The sequence below is a fragment of the Chroicocephalus ridibundus genome, chromosome 3 (genome assembly GCF_963924245.1).
Source record: "Chroicocephalus ridibundus chromosome 3, bChrRid1.1, whole genome shotgun sequence".
Classification (NCBI taxonomy): Eukaryota; Metazoa; Chordata; class Aves; order Charadriiformes; family Laridae; genus Chroicocephalus; species Chroicocephalus ridibundus.
This window is the reverse complement of record NC_086286.1, coordinates 106,561,796-106,579,203: the sequence shown is the minus strand read 5'-3', so window position 1 is coordinate 106,579,203 and position 17,408 is coordinate 106,561,796. Positions and strand designations below refer to the sequence as shown.

Here is a 17,408-nt window from a genome sequence, read left to right as displayed (position 1 = left end):
GTTTGAGAAGTCGGAAGACTCTAAGATTTTGCCATTTGCATCCCATGATAAGGGATGAGGAAACTCTTATTCTGAGTAGTCTGCTTTGGTTGGAGTGGAATAATGTACTGCTTAATAGTGCCATCTTGTAAATATGGTCTTTGTGATTGCTGTCAAATATATGCATGTGTCACCAAGTTACACATTGAGACAAACAGTATTTGTGTTTCTCTTTTTTTTTCCTCTTTTTTAAAAATTGAGTCTGCTTTTGTTTCTACATGAGTATTTTCTGTTACTAGATAGTGCTGTCGTGGTGTGTCCCATTCTTACTTTTGAATATGGCCATCTTAACATAATGATAATGACCGATACTGAGAACAGAGCCTTATATTAATATGTATGCCTCAGAATTATGGTGAAGAGAAATCATCCTTATTCTGCATGGGAAAAGTGCTTAATTGCAGGACAGGTGAATTATATGCCCCCGTTACATTCCAGGTGTGGCTGTGCACAACTCCCATCAAATGGCCCATTATTTAGCACAGACAGGAATATCTTTGAATCTAACTCACTGCCAAAGGGATGTAGGCGAATAGTATAGGTAGCTGAGAAAAATAAAAACCTGGGAACGTGGTCTTGACTTAAATAGATCTTTATTTGGAGGCTCACAATATGGACATGCCACTGTGCGGCTCACAGAAATCACTAGAGGAACCATTTCTCGTTTTATGCTTTATTTGACAGAGTGGAGACACACTCTTTTCACAAAAAACTGTAAAAGCAGCAGAATGTCATGTCTTGTCTTCAGCTTTACTTACATTTAATAATTAAGTCATGACAGTATTCTGCTAAAATGGTGTAGATTGTAATGTTATAGATGTGGCTAAATTAAACATCAAAAGGGATGCTTGTGTATCTAGTTATATTGGAAAACACAGAACGCTAAATCCATCTTGATACCTGTGTGTAAATATGGTAACTCTAGTTAGGCTAAAGCATGTTAATTTTCAGGAGACAGAAGAGATCAAGGTGTTACTTCTGCTTCTTCAATAACAATTAGTTAATTAGATGAGATAGGTCCAGATGATCTTAGTGTATTAACAGGTGATTTGGATCTCACGCTGAACAAACACAAAACAGACTCAATTGAGATTTCTATTTATCTCACCTTGGGAAAAGCGCTCCCTTCGAGCTAATCCAGCAAAACTCATTAACGAGGCCTCTAAGGGTGTGGGGATCCAATAGTTCTTCATTTGACCCTTGGCCAGGGCTCAGCAGCAGAGCGTGAAACAGCTCTTTTCCAAAACCCAGGTGGGTGTGATGGTGCAATGCTGAGTGGGTGCTGATGCCAGGCCCTTAGCTGGGCGTGCAGATCAAACCTGGTTCTGCATTGACCTAATCCCACAAGTCACAGGTGGTTTGCATCCAAATTCCAAGTGAGCTCACTTTAGGATACGACTGCTTGGTGAATTTTAGGCTAAGAAAAAGTATTTTCCCTATCACCACTGGCCACTGCATCAGCTCCCGCTGTGTATTCTGTAGATGTGGGCAATCTCTGCTACTTCAGAGACAGATCAGAATATAAACCACACCAAAGCATCTGTCTGGTTTTTATGTGAAAGGAAAAAGAAAATTTTTATAACCCTTGCAGTTGATCAGCTGAAACCCTAAAGTATGAGATTTGATTATAGTCATTGTCTTAATGCAGAGCTGCAAGTGTTATGGGCATGTTGAGAACTTCCAGAAGCTGGATTAAAGCATCTCTTTTACAATGATATCTAATCTCGTCCTAAAGCTCCAAGCAATGGCGAGTCCACCAGCTCCCCTGGTAAGCCGTTCCAATATTTAATTACCCTTAGTGCTAGGAAATTGCAATGTTGTGGAAAGGTTGAATTTGTCTAATTTCAGCTGCCAGTCTTCCTTTTGCTATGCCTTTGTCATTAAGACTGAAAAGTCTCCCTTTTTCAGATGTGTTTTCTGAACAGTATCTATGAAAATCTAATGATTTGCAGTGACCTGTTGAAAATCCTACGCGCACAGAAGCTTGCGCACCTCTTCTGGCTGTTCAACTCGGCCTAATGAAGTTATTGCCTTGATCTGCAAGTCTTCCATCTTCCATGTCTTTAGACTACGACAATTTTAACGCTCCTATGACTACTAAAAATTTATATATGGTAGTCAAGGCACCTTTCAACTTCTGTTCTGGTAAACTGGGTATCTTGTACTCTTTGAGGCTCACACTGTAAGACTGGTGTTCTGACAGCTGTCCTAGGAAATCTCTCCATTTTTTTTCAAAACTGATGAGAACTATAGAGAATATATTCATGTAGAAAGTTTTTAAGTGCTGTATATAGAAGCAAAGTCATTTCTTGTACATAACACCTCCTTTCTCACTCCCCCTTTTAGGCATTTAGCTGCAGTTCAGAGCTGCCAACTCAGGTTGCAGTGATTGTGTCAAGCAATCCAAGTGGTGATCCCAACATTTAGCTGATAGAATAGGAATGAATGGTTTTCCCCTAGTTTTATGTGGCTAACATGAGATTAGAGGTGGAAGGCAATGCCTCTTATGAAATCTTGCTTCTTCCAGTCTGCTCATACCTGCGCGGGCACATAGTTTTGGGCGATCACTATTCCAAAGGGGAAGGAGGATTAGCCAGCATGTGTCTCTAGGGAGCGGGATGAAAAAAAGGACAGAGACTTCAAAGCACGTAAGGATATGAACTTTCCTCCTAACTTTCAGGAACTTGCTAAACAGAAAATGTGGTGCTGGCAGTCCCTCTAACCAACGGCTTTTTTTCTCAGTGTTCAGATAATTACATTCCCTCATAATCCCACCCATGCCTTCATGGCAGAACCTTGAGAGATTTGGGTTCCAGGATTATGTTTTGTCTCCAACTGATAAGTGTGCCACAAAACTGGCCAGATTATGATGAAAAACCCTTCCTTGGGTCTTTGCCTCACAGAACAGAATCTCCCATTCTAAGTCCTTTGTTCCCAGATGTTCCCAGTCTTCTATTTGTTTGCTTTAAAACACGTTTTGGTGACAGTAGCTTGTCCAGACCGTTGCAGTAGCGTGTTCAAAGCAATTATTGGCTTTCCTTATAACGTTTTTTCCTGGGTAGTGAGGAAGAGATGGAGTTTTGGGCTCTAGTTCTTACTTAAAGGATAAGTTATCTATTTTGTGTTACAGCCTTTGGATAAATGTATAAAACTACAATGAATATAAAGGCTAAACTGAGGGAACCCTGATTCCCAGGAAAGTGTCCTTAGGAGCTGACTGCTCACTCCAGCAGAGCTCTTGCATTCCTTTTCTGTGCAATAGCCAAGAGATGCAGGATAGCTCTATCCCAGGTCCCCTTGTAGACAGAGGCAGTAATAGTTGTTATTATGTCAAAAAAAGAGTGTTGTTTCAGTTCTGTTACTTTTGCATACTCAGATGTGAACTCATGCCCTTGGAATTGCAAAGGCACCAAGGTACTTATTGCTGCACCGAGTTTTGCCCCACTCAAATGCATCCCTCAAACCGCATTGCTATACCTAATATCTTGGATTAACTCAGAAGATTAAGAATGTACCTGTAACACATAGGACTTCCATGGAGAGGGTAGTTAATAGCTTTGTCTGGTGTGCTTTCCAATGGCTATGAAGTGTTCCTGTGAATTCCTGTTCTGGATCACATATGTATTAATTAGGTGCCACCTGAGTTAGGAAGCTACAGTAGATAATCCAAATGCACCTTCTCCCTCTGTTGAATTTTGGTTTAATTCCTCTTTAGCATGGAGTGTTTTCTCCTTTCCTTACTAGCACCTCAAACTATCCAAACCCTTCAGTAAGATCCACAGACTTTGTTTTTCATTGTGTTAATGATGAATAGTGTTTTGTTGCAACTGATCTACATAGGCTTGAGGTTTTATGAAATACCTCAGAGACAAACCTGTGGCTGGTTATTTATTCTAACAGTTCTTCATTGTAAGCGATTTAATGCTCGATTTCAACTTCAAAATGTTCCTTTTTTTGTTTCTGAAAGTCGTTTAATAGTCTAGGAAAAAGACTGTTGGCTTCAGCACTGTTGGTAGACCTAAGACAGAGCTAAGTGAAATGAACATTCTTGGGTCTTTGTATAATAGCTCAAGCTATGGTAGGAATTTGGCACATGCAGTCCTATGGGAATTGTTTAGAGAAAAGGGGTCTCAAATGCTAATCAGATGTGAACACAAAATATCCGTCCTAATTTCTGGGTGTATCTGATCAAGGTAGTTGTTGGTGACCTGCTCATTTTCCAAAAGAAGTAACGCTTTGTCTGTATAATGAGCATCGTTTCACGGGTTAGTTAATAGCCTACTGAACTGTGCACTTTCCTATTCAGAGAGCTGCTAGGTCTAAAAGTTAAATGGACATTTCATTCATTACACTGGTACTGGGGCTTTGTGGCTGAAATCAAAGTTGATCTGAAAGTGTCTGCTCAGCCATACTATCTGCAGTTACTGTAGCATTGAGTCACAAGTGCAGAAAGTCTTATCTTTATCCTTTTTCTCTGCCTTTGCCCAAAGCATGTTTAAGGTTGGGTGGAATATTAATGAAGAATGGATGTTTTAGAACAAACAACGCTGAGTGGAATTTAGTCCAAGAGTATTTACAACAGCATATCAGACTTCGGTGTTATTTGATTAGAACTGACAGATCTTTAAAGAAAAAAATTTGGAGAAATTATTATTTCACAGACGCTTTTGGCTATAGCTGTTGATTTTATCCAGGGAAATGCCTGCCCGGTGAACTGAAGTCTGACTAAATGATTTTTTTTTTTTCCCTAACCTATCTACTGAACTTTAGTGATATTATTTTTGATTTACACCAAGTTCAAAAAAACCCCAAGATATTTCAGCTTACGCTCAATACAAGCTTGATTTAAAAAAAAAAAACCACAAACAAACAACAAACCCAACAAACAAACAAAAAAACCCCACAAAACAAAAAAAACACAAAACATAAAATGAAAGCCATCAAGCCATAGCGGGGTGGAGTATGGTGAGCTAGTAAACAAACCAAAACAGTCACTCAGCAGTTGAGCTCTCTTTGTGCTTCCTCTTCTGTAAAATTCAATGGACAGAATCACAAAGAAGAAATAAGCCTTCTTCCATCTATTACGCTTCATCTGGTGTAGGTCTTATCTGGCTTCATAACTCTCTTAGCTCTATTAATTTCTTACAGTTCCGGTTTTGCCCCTTGACTTTTTTGTCACAAGTGAAAACTGAGGAGAAAGCTTGTGTGTACCGTATATAAGGTAAACCTTATATAGGGAAAATATTCCCCATATAAGAGTAAAATATTGCCTTTAAATCCTTGATTTAACTGTGCATAGTCATGCTGTTCAAAATAAGCTGCCAGGTGAACCTGCAGGTAGAAAACCGAGCATTACGTACCCAAGTGAGAGGTCTGATATATGAATTTGCACTGGGGAGGGGAGACTAAAGTATTATTTCCAATTGATTGAAATTTATTTTGTGAATTCTTTTCTTTACGAGCTCTCTCAGGCTCCTGGTCCGAAACAGCTCAGGAATGTCCCATCTGTGTTGCTCTGGAGCCTGCCTCTTACAGGTGGCTGGGCAATGAGGATTGCGTGTCACTGAGCAAACCTTTCCGGGGGTCAGGATGCAGATGGAATGTGCCTGAGGAAGCTCAGCCGGGGCGTGCGCAGCGTGGTGTTGTATCCCTGCTCCAGAGCGCAGACTTAGTCATGGAATAACAAAGACGGGAAAACAGGCAAAAATGAGTAGTTGACGGTTGTTTGAATCTCATTCCTGTTTTTAAATATTTATTTATTTATCCTCAATTTCACCTGTTTATTTTCCACTTAACTATATGCAGAAAAAAAAAAAAAAGAAAAAATGAAAGGGATACGAAATTTTCTTCAGAATTATAAGGAGTTATATACCCTTTCTCTGAAAACAGGAGTTTCACAGAGAGATATGATGCTGGTGGTTTGCCTCATGGGTTTATTCTACTCTTTAGGATTACTTGGTCTCATTTCTTTGGTTCTTCACTATGATTTATAGTTGTTCAACAAGAACTTTATAAACAGCTGTTGGTATAGAGGTACAGGTACTACCAGTCATTTCTTAGCCATTTGTATACCGTGAGTTATACAAAGTCTCGATGAATTCTGCACAATTCTTGATCATGTTTAATATCGAGTTAAGGATTTAATTTTTAGTTGTGCATTTAATTCATTCTTTTCTTGATATTTTATTAATTATTGTTTTTAAGTGCTCTAGGGTACTTCATGTTAAGTGTACAGGATGAATCAGAGTAATTATATACCTTATTCATTACCACGAAACAGAATTAAAAGGAAATATTACTTTTTTTTTTTTTTTTTGAAAAAAAAAAAAGGATTTGGACTCTACTAGATACTGCAGAACTAGATGATGTATCTCTGATTTGCAAATACATGAATTCATGGCTTGATTCTTCTTTAATTAAACATCTCTTTTTAGAAAAATCTGAAACATAATTATTTGAGAGCTACAGGGGCAACAGTAATTATGATATTGGGTTTGTCAAATTATCCTGAACGTTCTATTAAGGCAGCGATTTTTCTAAACTGTCATTCAACTATTCTTGCTCCACATTTAGCCCATGATGGTGATGGAAATTGTTTTGAAGCTATTATTCTGCAGAACGTCTTAAATAGCCCCAGCACTTCATAATGTTGAGAGAAGCAGGTCAAATGAAGACTCCGAAATGTTAAAGTCTCCTAAAAGAAATATATTCAGATGTTTTAAACTAATTCTATAGTCCACAAGAACCCATATGAAGAAAGATATTAAATTGGAATTATAGCCAAAGGCAAATCCTTAAGGAGGATAATTTAGATTTTGAACTGAAGAGAGGACAACCTTGTTGGCTCAAGGCATAAATATGACATTAATCTGCCAATGTGTGGAGTTTTTATAGATTCTGACATATCTGTGAAGTATTGTGTACAGCTATTGAACTTTCCATTGTAGTTACTATTAAAAGACATCTTGTTTAATTTTGCACTAGATCCTGCATTTCTTTGGAAAGACGCTGACTGGTTTCTCTGTAACGCTGTCAGGAAGTAAAGAGAATTGTCTTAAGGTTGAGAGAGAAGTCTGGCAATCACAAGTTAAAGCTTGACTTCTTGCAAACTTTTCCTCCTTGCTTAGAACCTGTCTCCTTCAATTTCCTCATTTTCATAACATGGATTAAACGTAGCCTTTTTCACAGCTAAATATCAAAAATGCTTTTAAATTTTCAGGTGGTAGCTGCTTAAAATACGCCAGTATGAAATACTGCATTGATGAGGTTTCTATTTACTATGATTACCTACTGTCCAGTGCTACTCCTTGGCTACGTGTTTAGGCCAGCTTGTAGCAGCTGAAGTTTATACCTAGAACATTTTACAAGTTAAGTAGTTTGTATTAGTACATATTTTTATATGATATATATCTGTTTTCCAGGGCACAATATGAATCATGACCATTATGATCCTCAAGGGCCAATTAAGTGATCAAGCAGCACTTTATGAATTTTATTTGTTTATGTATGCAACAAGGAAGATTTAAAAACAATAGTTCTATATTGTAGTTCTAAATGATTTTTTAAAATATTGCTTTCTCAAAGATTATTTTCCCCTAAAACAATGTCACCTCAGAATATTGTTAAAGTTTGTAATTAGGTTTTTGAAATTTATATTTATTTCAGACCTTAAGGTTTTTACCTTTCTTGAAATGAACAGTCTCAGTTGTGAATTACGAAAGCTATGCCAAGGAGAATAGATGTTCAGATAACTCTCTACAAGCCAACAAAATCTGCCCAGAAGTTTAATGTATTGCATAGATCACGAGTCAGATATTTCATTGCTGTTACAAGATTTTTAACAAGACTAAATCATACTGCTATATAAAAGTATTCTTCTAACGATATTAAGTGACACTACTCAAAAGTTAAGACACCATACAGTCTTTACTTTTTCAAAATAAACTTGATGCTAGAATTTAAATTTTATTTTTGACATAGTTCTAGAACTGTTTCCAGACTCAGATCTCAGCCTGGGAAGTGACCATAAGGCTCAGAGGTGGTGGTAGCCAGTGTTTTGCGTTGCTGTCTCTACCTTTGACTAAATGTGGTTGATTCCTGTAACCAGAAATGTTGGATGTGGTAGTGTTAGACTTATCTATCAAGATCAGTGACTTGTGTATGTGTGTTTGATTTTAATGCAAGACTAGGCACCGTTAGTTAATATGGAGATGACTTTTTACAGTCCTGGTGGTTAACACACTCAATCAAATTTTGCAGAAACGGGGTATTTACTATTCTTTCTAGTCTGTCAGGCACACTCAACCTGCCATGCAGGTCAAGAACTTGAAATTGCTGTGATGAAGTCTGTGAGAGGATATTGCAGAATTTGTCCTGTAGGACGGTAAAGGCTAATGCACTATTCAAGTAGCATAACCCAATGCTCATCTGTTCAATTGCAGGAGAAAAATACCGCTGTAATAATTACAGTGGTAGGTATAATGCTTTTTTATTTTTATATCAGCTGAACACTCGAGCCTTCATCAAAGTGCTAGATCATACATATTTAGTTGGTATGAATGAAATAATAGGCAGGTTCTGTATATTTGTTTGGAAGGATGTAGAAGTAGAGGATTATTCCTCTGTGTCATAGCATCTTTGTCTGGAAAAAGGCACGCGTTGCATTGGTGTTGGAAAAAAACCCAAACCAGCTAGCTGCCATGGTTACTTTTTGCATGTTTTCTAGGTGAAGGTCATGAGTGGCATATATTGCACCTGACGCGCTTATCCCTGAATTGCTGCTGTAAAATTTCCACGTTACCTACCCACAGGACAGGCAATTATACTCCAGCACCACAGCTGCTTTTCCAGCTGCCTGTGTCAGTTCCTGTCTTTGGTTCAACTCAACGAAAAGAGAAAATAACTTCAAAGTCAGATAATTCTAATATTATGTATAATTAATTCTCAGCTGTGAAGTTAACAGCTTAGTGTTTTTACCTTCCATGTATTTGTCCAGGAAGGAAGATCCGTGAGGAGGTGAGTGCCTTAGGGTCTCTGTCAGGGGCTCAGCGCAGGAGGACTTCAGAGGTAGAGCCAGCACTTCATCACAGAGTCTATCAAATGCAGTGGCCAATACAGCTTGCTTTCAAAAGCATCCGTTACCCACGGACAGGTGGTGATTCACTTGCTAACATCACTTAGATCTCTCCTCCAGAAGGAATTCTTCCAGCCTTGTCGAGAAAATGGTGTGAAGCATTATATTTTGCAAGGCCAGGAATGGAGGCTGGCAATCCTAAACTTCCAGTAGATAGAAATTAACGGCGCTCCCCCCGTCTTTCCATTTAGACCACAGCTACTCAAGTGTGAAATTTCAGAGTACCTCTAGTGAGAATATTACTCTTATTTTAAAACTTTTTCACAGACTTTTTTTTTTTTTTTTATATTGAAAACTATGGAGCCAGATGTTTTAAAAATGCAGTTTAAAGTGATTCAGATTAATAGCAAGATTCACAGAACCATTGGGGAAGCAAAAGACTTATGGCTATGGGAGCGTGTCAGCAGTGTGTTAAATTAGTAACTGTGTGTAGGCTCAATATGAGATTTAACAGGTGTCCCAGGGATGTTGTGCTGACTCTCTGCATTGAAGTGGATCTTATTCTGGTAACTGAGGGGAGGAAGGAGAGGAAGAGGGAATCTGCCAGGAAAGAAGCTGCTTCTGCACATTCCAGAAAGAATCAGACTAACATAGAGGCAGGCCAGCTTCAGGTGCCTTTCGCTGGATCTCCTGCCCTGTAAGAACTAAATCAGTACATGGTGGGTCGAGGGTGCTAGAGAATCACATGATGCACAGGTGAGAAGAGAAAGAAGCATTTTATTAGCCTGCATCTGAAATGAAAGCTATACCTTCCTCAACGAGCTTCCAGTGTTTTGTCTGTTTACAGCGTCAGAGTCTTAGAAGAAATACGTTTGTATTTTGTAAACTGCAATGACAACGAAGTCCCTAGAATGGAAAGCAGCTATGTTAGCTAAATTATGTTGCCTGTTGCTATGGGAACAGTAGCTCACAAATTTTTATGTAAGCGCTTGAGCTACAATTCTTATGACATCTTATTCTAATAGAGCAATGTTTATACTTCATCCACCATCAGGTTTTTCCTTTGTTTTAATGACTGTATTGGGCAGTAATCCCCAGGAGCAAATGCTGAAATAATATACCATTCCATAGAAATATGTTTCATAATCATTAACTGAGCAATTTTCAAATTGCAACGTAATAAGGAAGATATCAACCTTTAAATCTGATTTATATCCCCATTGCCGATGGTTTAAATACATATAGTTACAGGAAAATGCAAATCGATCTAAGCAAATATTGTTTATTCTGAATGTTGCAGTTAAGACTCTACCTGCCTCCTTTTGGTATCTCCTTTATATCATTTTTTGTTGTAAGTTCAGATGCAGCCAAAAATAATCAATATTAAAATAGACTTCAGAAGTGTAGCCCAAGCCCTCATGAGTTTTAACCAAAACCTGATTTTTCTATTATATCTTATAAAACATTCTCACTGAATCCAGCAAAATGTTTGTTTTTTCCCTGCAGAGAACTACCTGCATTCTCATAGCACGCTTTCCACACCATGCAAGATGCACCCACTTACTCAATAAAAAAATGCTATATTTGTCTCAAAATCACAAATTGTAATTTGAAACTCATATTTTCCTCATGATATTATTTTATCAAATTATGTAGCTGCTCAATAAACAGAGGATTACCTGTCTGCAAGAGACCAGAAACAAGCCAAGCAAAAGATATTTTCCCTGGAACGCTGTATTTATGTTAAGCATGTGATCCAAGTTAAATAGATAAATATCAAGAGAAGAAAGCAATTCTTCATGAATATGGAGATGCACTCACTAAGACATTTAAGATATAAATTTAGGAAGCATTTTCCCCTTAAAAAGGATACTATTTTTCAGTCATTTTATAATGTGGAATAACCTCATTAAACAGAGCGTTTATCTTCTTTAAGCTCTTCAGCTTCCATTTGCCTTGATAATTTGTCTTCTAGGTTCACTTGTATCGTCTTCATCTCAAAGAAATCCCAGAGTGCATCCTCAGCAAGTTTGCTGGTGATACAAAACTGGGAGGGGTGGCTGACACACCAGAGGCTGTGCTGCCATACAGAGAGTCCTGGACAGGCTGGAGAGTTGGGTGGAGAGGAACCTTATGAAACTCAACAAGGGCAAGTGTAGGGTGCTGCACCTGGGGAGAAATAACCCCAAGCACCAGTACAGGTTGGGGGCTGACCTGCTGGAGAGCAGCTCAGCTGAAAGAGACCTGGGAGTCCTGGTGGACAACAGGATGACCATGAGCCAGCAATGTGCCCTTGTGGCCAAGAAGGCCAAAGGCATCCTGGGGTGCATCAAGAAGTGTGTGGCCAGCAGATGGAGAGAGGTCATCCTCCCCCTCTACTCTGCCTTGGTGAGGCCGCACCTGGAGTACTGTGTCCAGTTCTGGGCTCCCTGGTTCAAGAAGGACAGGGAACTGCTGGAGAGGGTGCAGCAGAGAGCTACCAAGATGATTAGGGGGTTGGAATACCTCTCTTATGAAGAAAGACTGAGGGATTTGGGCTGTCTTCAGTCTGGAAAAAAGGCGACTGAGGGGGGATCTTATCAACACTTACAAATACTTAAAGGGTGAGTGTCAGGAGGATGGGGCCAGGCTCTTTTCAGTGGTGCCCGGGGACAGGACAAGAGGTAACGGGCACAAACTTGAGCATAGGAAGTTCCACCTAAACATGAGGAGGAACTTCTTTCCTTTGAGGGTGGCAGAGCACTGGCACAGGCTGCCCAGAGAGGTGGTGGAGTCTCCTTCTCTGGAGACATTCAAAACCCACCTGGACGCGTTCCTGTGCAACCTGCTCTAGGTGACCTTGCTGTGGCAGGGGGGTTGGACTAGATGATCTCCAGAGGTCCCTTCCAACCCCTATCATTCTGTGGGTCATTGCTAGAATCTTTGTTACTGTACCAGCAGGAAAGAGTAGTAGTAATAAAAACTGGTTTTCATCACTCTTTTCTTTGATAAAACCTTTCTTTCCTCTTTGTAGCTGTAATTATCCAACCTCTCCTATTGTAGGACCGGGTCATCCCTTTTGTACACATCTGATCTGCATCCCATATGTACCAGTTCAGTGAACCATACCATCCAGTGCCTGTAACTGCATCTGCCACAATAAACTGAAGTGGTCCGGGGTCTGAGTCCTCTCACTGGCATGTGGCCATCCACATAGTAAAGTGCCAGTGCACTCCTTGTGCATGTGCCCAGGCATGTTTCAAGAACTAAGGCTGGCTGTCCATCTTTCCCAGAGGACAGTTTGATGCAGGCATCTTATTTGTGGAAGTGGAAGAGGGGGTGCAGTGATTTCAATGGTACCAGAAAGAGCTGTGTAGTGTCAGCCTGCCTCAAGGCCAGTGTGATGGCCCAGGCCCATTTTATTTACACGTGTTGTGTTTTAACCCCAGCTGACAACTCAGCCCCACACAGCCCCTCGCTCACTCCCCCCACAGTGGGATGGGGGAGAATCAAAAGAGTAAAAGTGAGAAAACTTGTGGGTTGAGATTAAGACAGTTTAGTAGTAAAGCAAAAGTCACGCATGTAAGCAAAGCAAAACAAGGAATTAATTCACTGCTTCCCATCGGCAGGCAGGTGTTCAGCCATCTCCAGGACAGCAGGGCTCCATTATGTATAACGGTGACTTGGGAAGACAAATGTCATCACTCCAGACGTCCCCCCCTTCCTTCTTCTTCCCCCAGCTTTTATTGCTGAGCACAGCATCTTACGGTATGGAATATCCCTTTGGTGAGTTGGGGTCAACTGTCCCCACCTTGTCCCCTCCAGCTTCTTGTGCACCCCCAGCCTACTTGCTGGCGGGGCGGTGTGAGGAGCAGAAAAGGCCTTGACTCTGTGTAAGCACTGCTCAGCAATCATGAAAATATCCCGGTATTATCAACGCTGTTTCCAGCACAAATCCAAAATATAGCCTTACAATAGACAGTTAATTCTATCCCAGCCCAAACCAGCTGTCCTGGTTTGAGATAAAACAGAACCAACTTTCTCTTTAGTAATTTTACTTCTTAGCTAGGCCTCTTCTAACTCTCTGAAATTAACAGCATATTGTGCTGAAAACAGTTCGTTCTCAGAGTGATAAGACCAATGTTTACAGTTAGTGCCAAGGAATAGTACACAGAGAGGATCTTGCTTATACTTACTGCCATAATAACAAAGGTCAGCTAATTTCGCTATTTGCCCCATTGGAGGGTTGGAAACGGAAAAGCATAGAGGCGTCCCACCTGCGGGGAAGACCGGACAGGACAGGTGACCTAAAATTGACCAGCAGGGTATTCCATCCCGTCTGCATCATGCTCAGTATAAAAGCGAAGGGATCAAAGGGCCAGCTTTTTTTTCTTCAATGGCCAACGTCCGAGGAGGACCCTGTCTGTTCATCTGCCTTTGATCCTGATCTGTGTGTTCCTGACTCCAGTTCTGGAATCCAGTTCCCACCCGTCGCTGACTCCAGTCTAGGACTTCCCCAGTGCCCGCTGGTGATGTCGTCCTGGGAGCTTAATACGGTTTTGTATATACTGTATCTGTTTTATTATTTCCTTTTTATTTTATTATTAATATTTCATTGAAGTAGTTTAGTTCCTTCTAAACTCGTAAATCTCTTTATCTCTCCTCCTCCTCTCTGTGTGTGAGAGGTGGGGGGAGAGCATCTGTCGCCGGCCATTGGCCAATTTGGCCAAAACCACGGCACCAGCACAATCTGTAAACAGAGCCCATACAGATAATCCTGAGCAACAGTCTGTACTTGTACGGAGACATTCTCTCATTCTGACTATTGCATTTGCCTCTTGTGTGGCCATCAGAGTTTTCCCTGTTAGGGCCTGTGCAAAACCGTGGGGCAGTTCTTCCCCCGGTATACATTCTCGTAGCGCCTGTGAAGTTAATTGAGCCATGACACTTTACAGCGACTGAGAAATGGATACACTGCTCTGCTATTTCTCTCCCCTGTGCACCAGGAGGGTAACCCTATTCATCCTCACTTTCTAATTCCTGTGGAGCTTTCTGGAGATATATTCAAGATCTAACTTGTAATACCCTGATGTATTTTTAAAAGAAAAGCTTAAAGCCCCTGCTGCACGGTCTCATAAACAACTTTCCTTGCATGATCTGATTCCTTTCCATTAAAGAAGTTTTGTCACCAGGAACTTTTCTGCAACTGCCTCTATTTTCCAGTCATTTCTGCAGTCTTTCTGCTCTGTCCGGTTTTTCTGTTATCCACTGGTATCACTTAAGATGAGGAAAAAACTTCATTCTTTAAAATAAACCCAGTTACTGTTCCAATTAAGAAAGTGGCAGGACTCCCAGGCCAGGATTTGCTTGATGCACTAACTTCTGCCAAGGCGGATTATAGCTGTGTTTGTTGATTGTCACACATTTTAATGATATTAGTGAACTTAATGCTTTGAATAGATGTTACACTATTCACTCCTTATAACTCTGAAAAGTTACATAAAGTCTGTTCTTGTTTTACTGCTTAATATTATAGCTTGTCTGTGGTTTTTTGACCTCTTCTTCTGTATTTTAGTGCTTCGTCTTTAAAATATTGCATACAGTTTGCATACCTTTTGCAAACCTCTCCAACACAGTATATTATGCAATAGGAGGCATGTCTGCAATAAGAACTGGGGAGACGATGATGTGAATATTTCAAGCTTTTTACATCTTTGAAGGCATCTTTTTTATTTATTGAGACAAAAGTACATTTTGTAAACAGGAGCTTTCTCAAATGCATACCAAAATCTTAGTCCATTTGCACAAGACAGTGAATTATTTTTCTTGAAGTAGACGTGTGCTAAAATGCTTGAGGTTTTTTTTTTTATAGTTATGTAGCTGAAGTCTAATCTATTTTGCCATCAGTGCTGGATATGTGAAGAATGCGAGATAAGGTTCTGTCTATGTTAGGACAAGATAGAAGTATAAGCTATGGCTGTCTTAAACTGTTTTCATGGTAGCCTCTATATTCTTAATATTTCTTAAAAGTATGAAAAATAGAAGTTTTATGACTCCATGGATGCTCCAGACCAGCCTTGGCACAACTTTCTTCTGGATTGTTATGGCAACTCTTATTGTTCTCAAACCCTGATGCTAAGTTCAAAATCCCTAAAAATTAGAGTGCTGGTTTGCCTATGTTTCCATTACCAGACCTTGGCAGGGAAGTAAGTGTGAGCATAGCTGGGGGACTTCACATGGCCTCCCTTGGAGCAAGTAGGTCAGCTCTGGAAGCTGATTTCCACACATTAGGCAGCAAAGTATAGCTTGTGGCAGGACTGTGGATGCTGGAAGTTCTCACTTGTGATTTTGCAGATCTGGATGTGAGCCTCACCGCAGTCTGCATGTGTGTGGGTGTGAGAAGTGGGAGGGCAGTGGCCTTCCCACCTTTTGTACCCTGGCCTGCAAGCTTTGAGTTATTCGGCGACGTGGGAGGCTCAGCCCACGCTGAGCAGCTACTGCTCTGGATGGTCTGTGGGCCAGGTCTCCGGGGCGTGCAGTGGCAGGTGTCAGATGGCGAATCAAAGCCGGGGTCCATAGACTCATTAGGCATCATGGTGTAAGGCTGTGTGAGTTAGTGTCCCTACACATACGACTCACCTCCTGGAAGGGTTCAGAGTAAGAAAGAGTCAGCACAGGTACTAAAGGCTATTGTTAGTAAGTGCAGTCTAGAATTGATTGTCATAATTGTTTTGCTTACAGTTTCACTACTTTTTTCCTAAAAGATAATTTTAAGCCTTGCTAAATAATCCCAGACAACTATTCAGCTCGTTCAGTTGGGGCAAAATGAACTGGGTTAAAACTGATAAGGTTCAGGTGCAGGAAATGCAAAGGCCTGGGGGAGGCAGGGGCTGTGGGTATTTCTTGCCAGGATGCCACAGACCATGGGGGAGTTTGTGCTGTCAGTTGCCAAATCTGGGGCTCAGGGGAGAACTCAGTTTGGAAGAGGAGACAGCAGGGAAGACCTCTGCTTCCGCGTAGTGACTACTGTATCTGCTCTCATGTTAGCCTAACTGTTCAGGGGGACGTTCTTCAGTATTGTAGATAAAGAACAAGAAGCTCTGAAAAACTGATTTTATCTTTGGCTTTACTTCTAGGGGGAAAAAAAAAAAAAAGAAAGAAAAATTCAGCTGGGGTTTAACAAGATTTGCCTCATTGTTTTATTTTCTTGTTTTTAAGGAATTTCACTGTATGAACTTGGACATGGTTTAGTTGTACGTTAAGTATCTGATTCTACATTTGAATTTCTAAGATGACATTCATTTCACCTGACTCTTAAGTATTTACACCTTAGGTGTCTTTGTTAAAGCTAGTTACCCCGGCCTCACTTTACGCTAAATGGAGAGAAGTAAGTACTTTCAGGATATGATTCATCTGACCTATTTAAGATGTCTGTTTTAGGATTAGATGAATAGCACTCTATTCACCCCATCACACTTTATCACCACATTGACTATATATGGACTCAACGCTGTTTGCTAAGATTCGTTTAGGCTGTTGAATCTTGCTCCTGCCGAGTCAAATAAGCATGCAAGAAAAGTTCGGGAAGTGGCACTTCTAAAGTACTTGGAAGTACATTGGTATTTTGCTAGAATTCTAGTCGAGTAATATAAACCTTTTTTTGGGGGGGGTTAGTGAATGATAAGTGAAATGATTTTCCCATCAGCTACTCTTTATGAGAATTGGTAATGTATTACGTATACAGGCAAGTCTTAATTAATCAGGATAACTGATGAGCAGGATAGCATGCATGAAATGAGTTCCTATTTAGGCAAATAGAAATACTGAAGTCTAATTCCCTATGAATTCCATTCATTGTCTGACTTTTCATCCCCTCCTTTCTTTACTGTCCCTCATAACAGCCCATATAGTAGCATTGCTGTTGGTACCCTGCCGCTGTGTGAGTATTGCCCGGGTAATGCCCGTGTGCCAGCTGGGCACCCGGCTTCTGCCAGCTCCAGTGTCACGGCTGGCTTCTGCCTCAGTGGAGACACTATTGTCCATTTCTCTACTCGTTTTCTGATTTTCACAAATTATCTCTAGGAATTCTTTTTCTCTTTTAAATTGGCCCTTGAGTTTAGAGTTAGTCAGTGGGGAAGTTGCCAGCTGGGGATGCTGATGTCAGCTGAGGATGGGGCCAGGCTCTTTTTGGTGGTGCCCAGTGACAGTGACAGGACAAGGGGAAGAGGGCACAAACTGGAACACAGGAAATTCCATCTCAACATGAGGAGGAACTTCTTTACTTGGAGGGTGGCAGAGCACTGGCACAGGCTGCCCA

The 17,408-nt window shown here is 40.5% G+C and overlaps 1 protein-coding gene across 18 annotated transcripts in view; it reads left to right on the top strand.

Moving 5' to 3' along the window:
- Window positions 1-17,408, top strand: part of DLGAP2 (DLG associated protein 2) — a 475,732-nt gene that overhangs the window by 303,523 nt on the left and 154,801 nt on the right. For 4 of the 18 annotated variants that reach the window (XM_063330370.1, XM_063330371.1, XM_063330366.1 and 1 more), the window contains exon 4: window positions 1,688-1,807. The exons of the other annotated variants lie outside the window; for them this stretch is intronic. The gene's annotated coding sequence lies outside the window, so the exon portion shown is untranslated. The remainder of the gene's footprint in view (window positions 1-1,687; window positions 1,808-17,408) is intronic. 18 annotated transcript variants of the gene reach the window in all.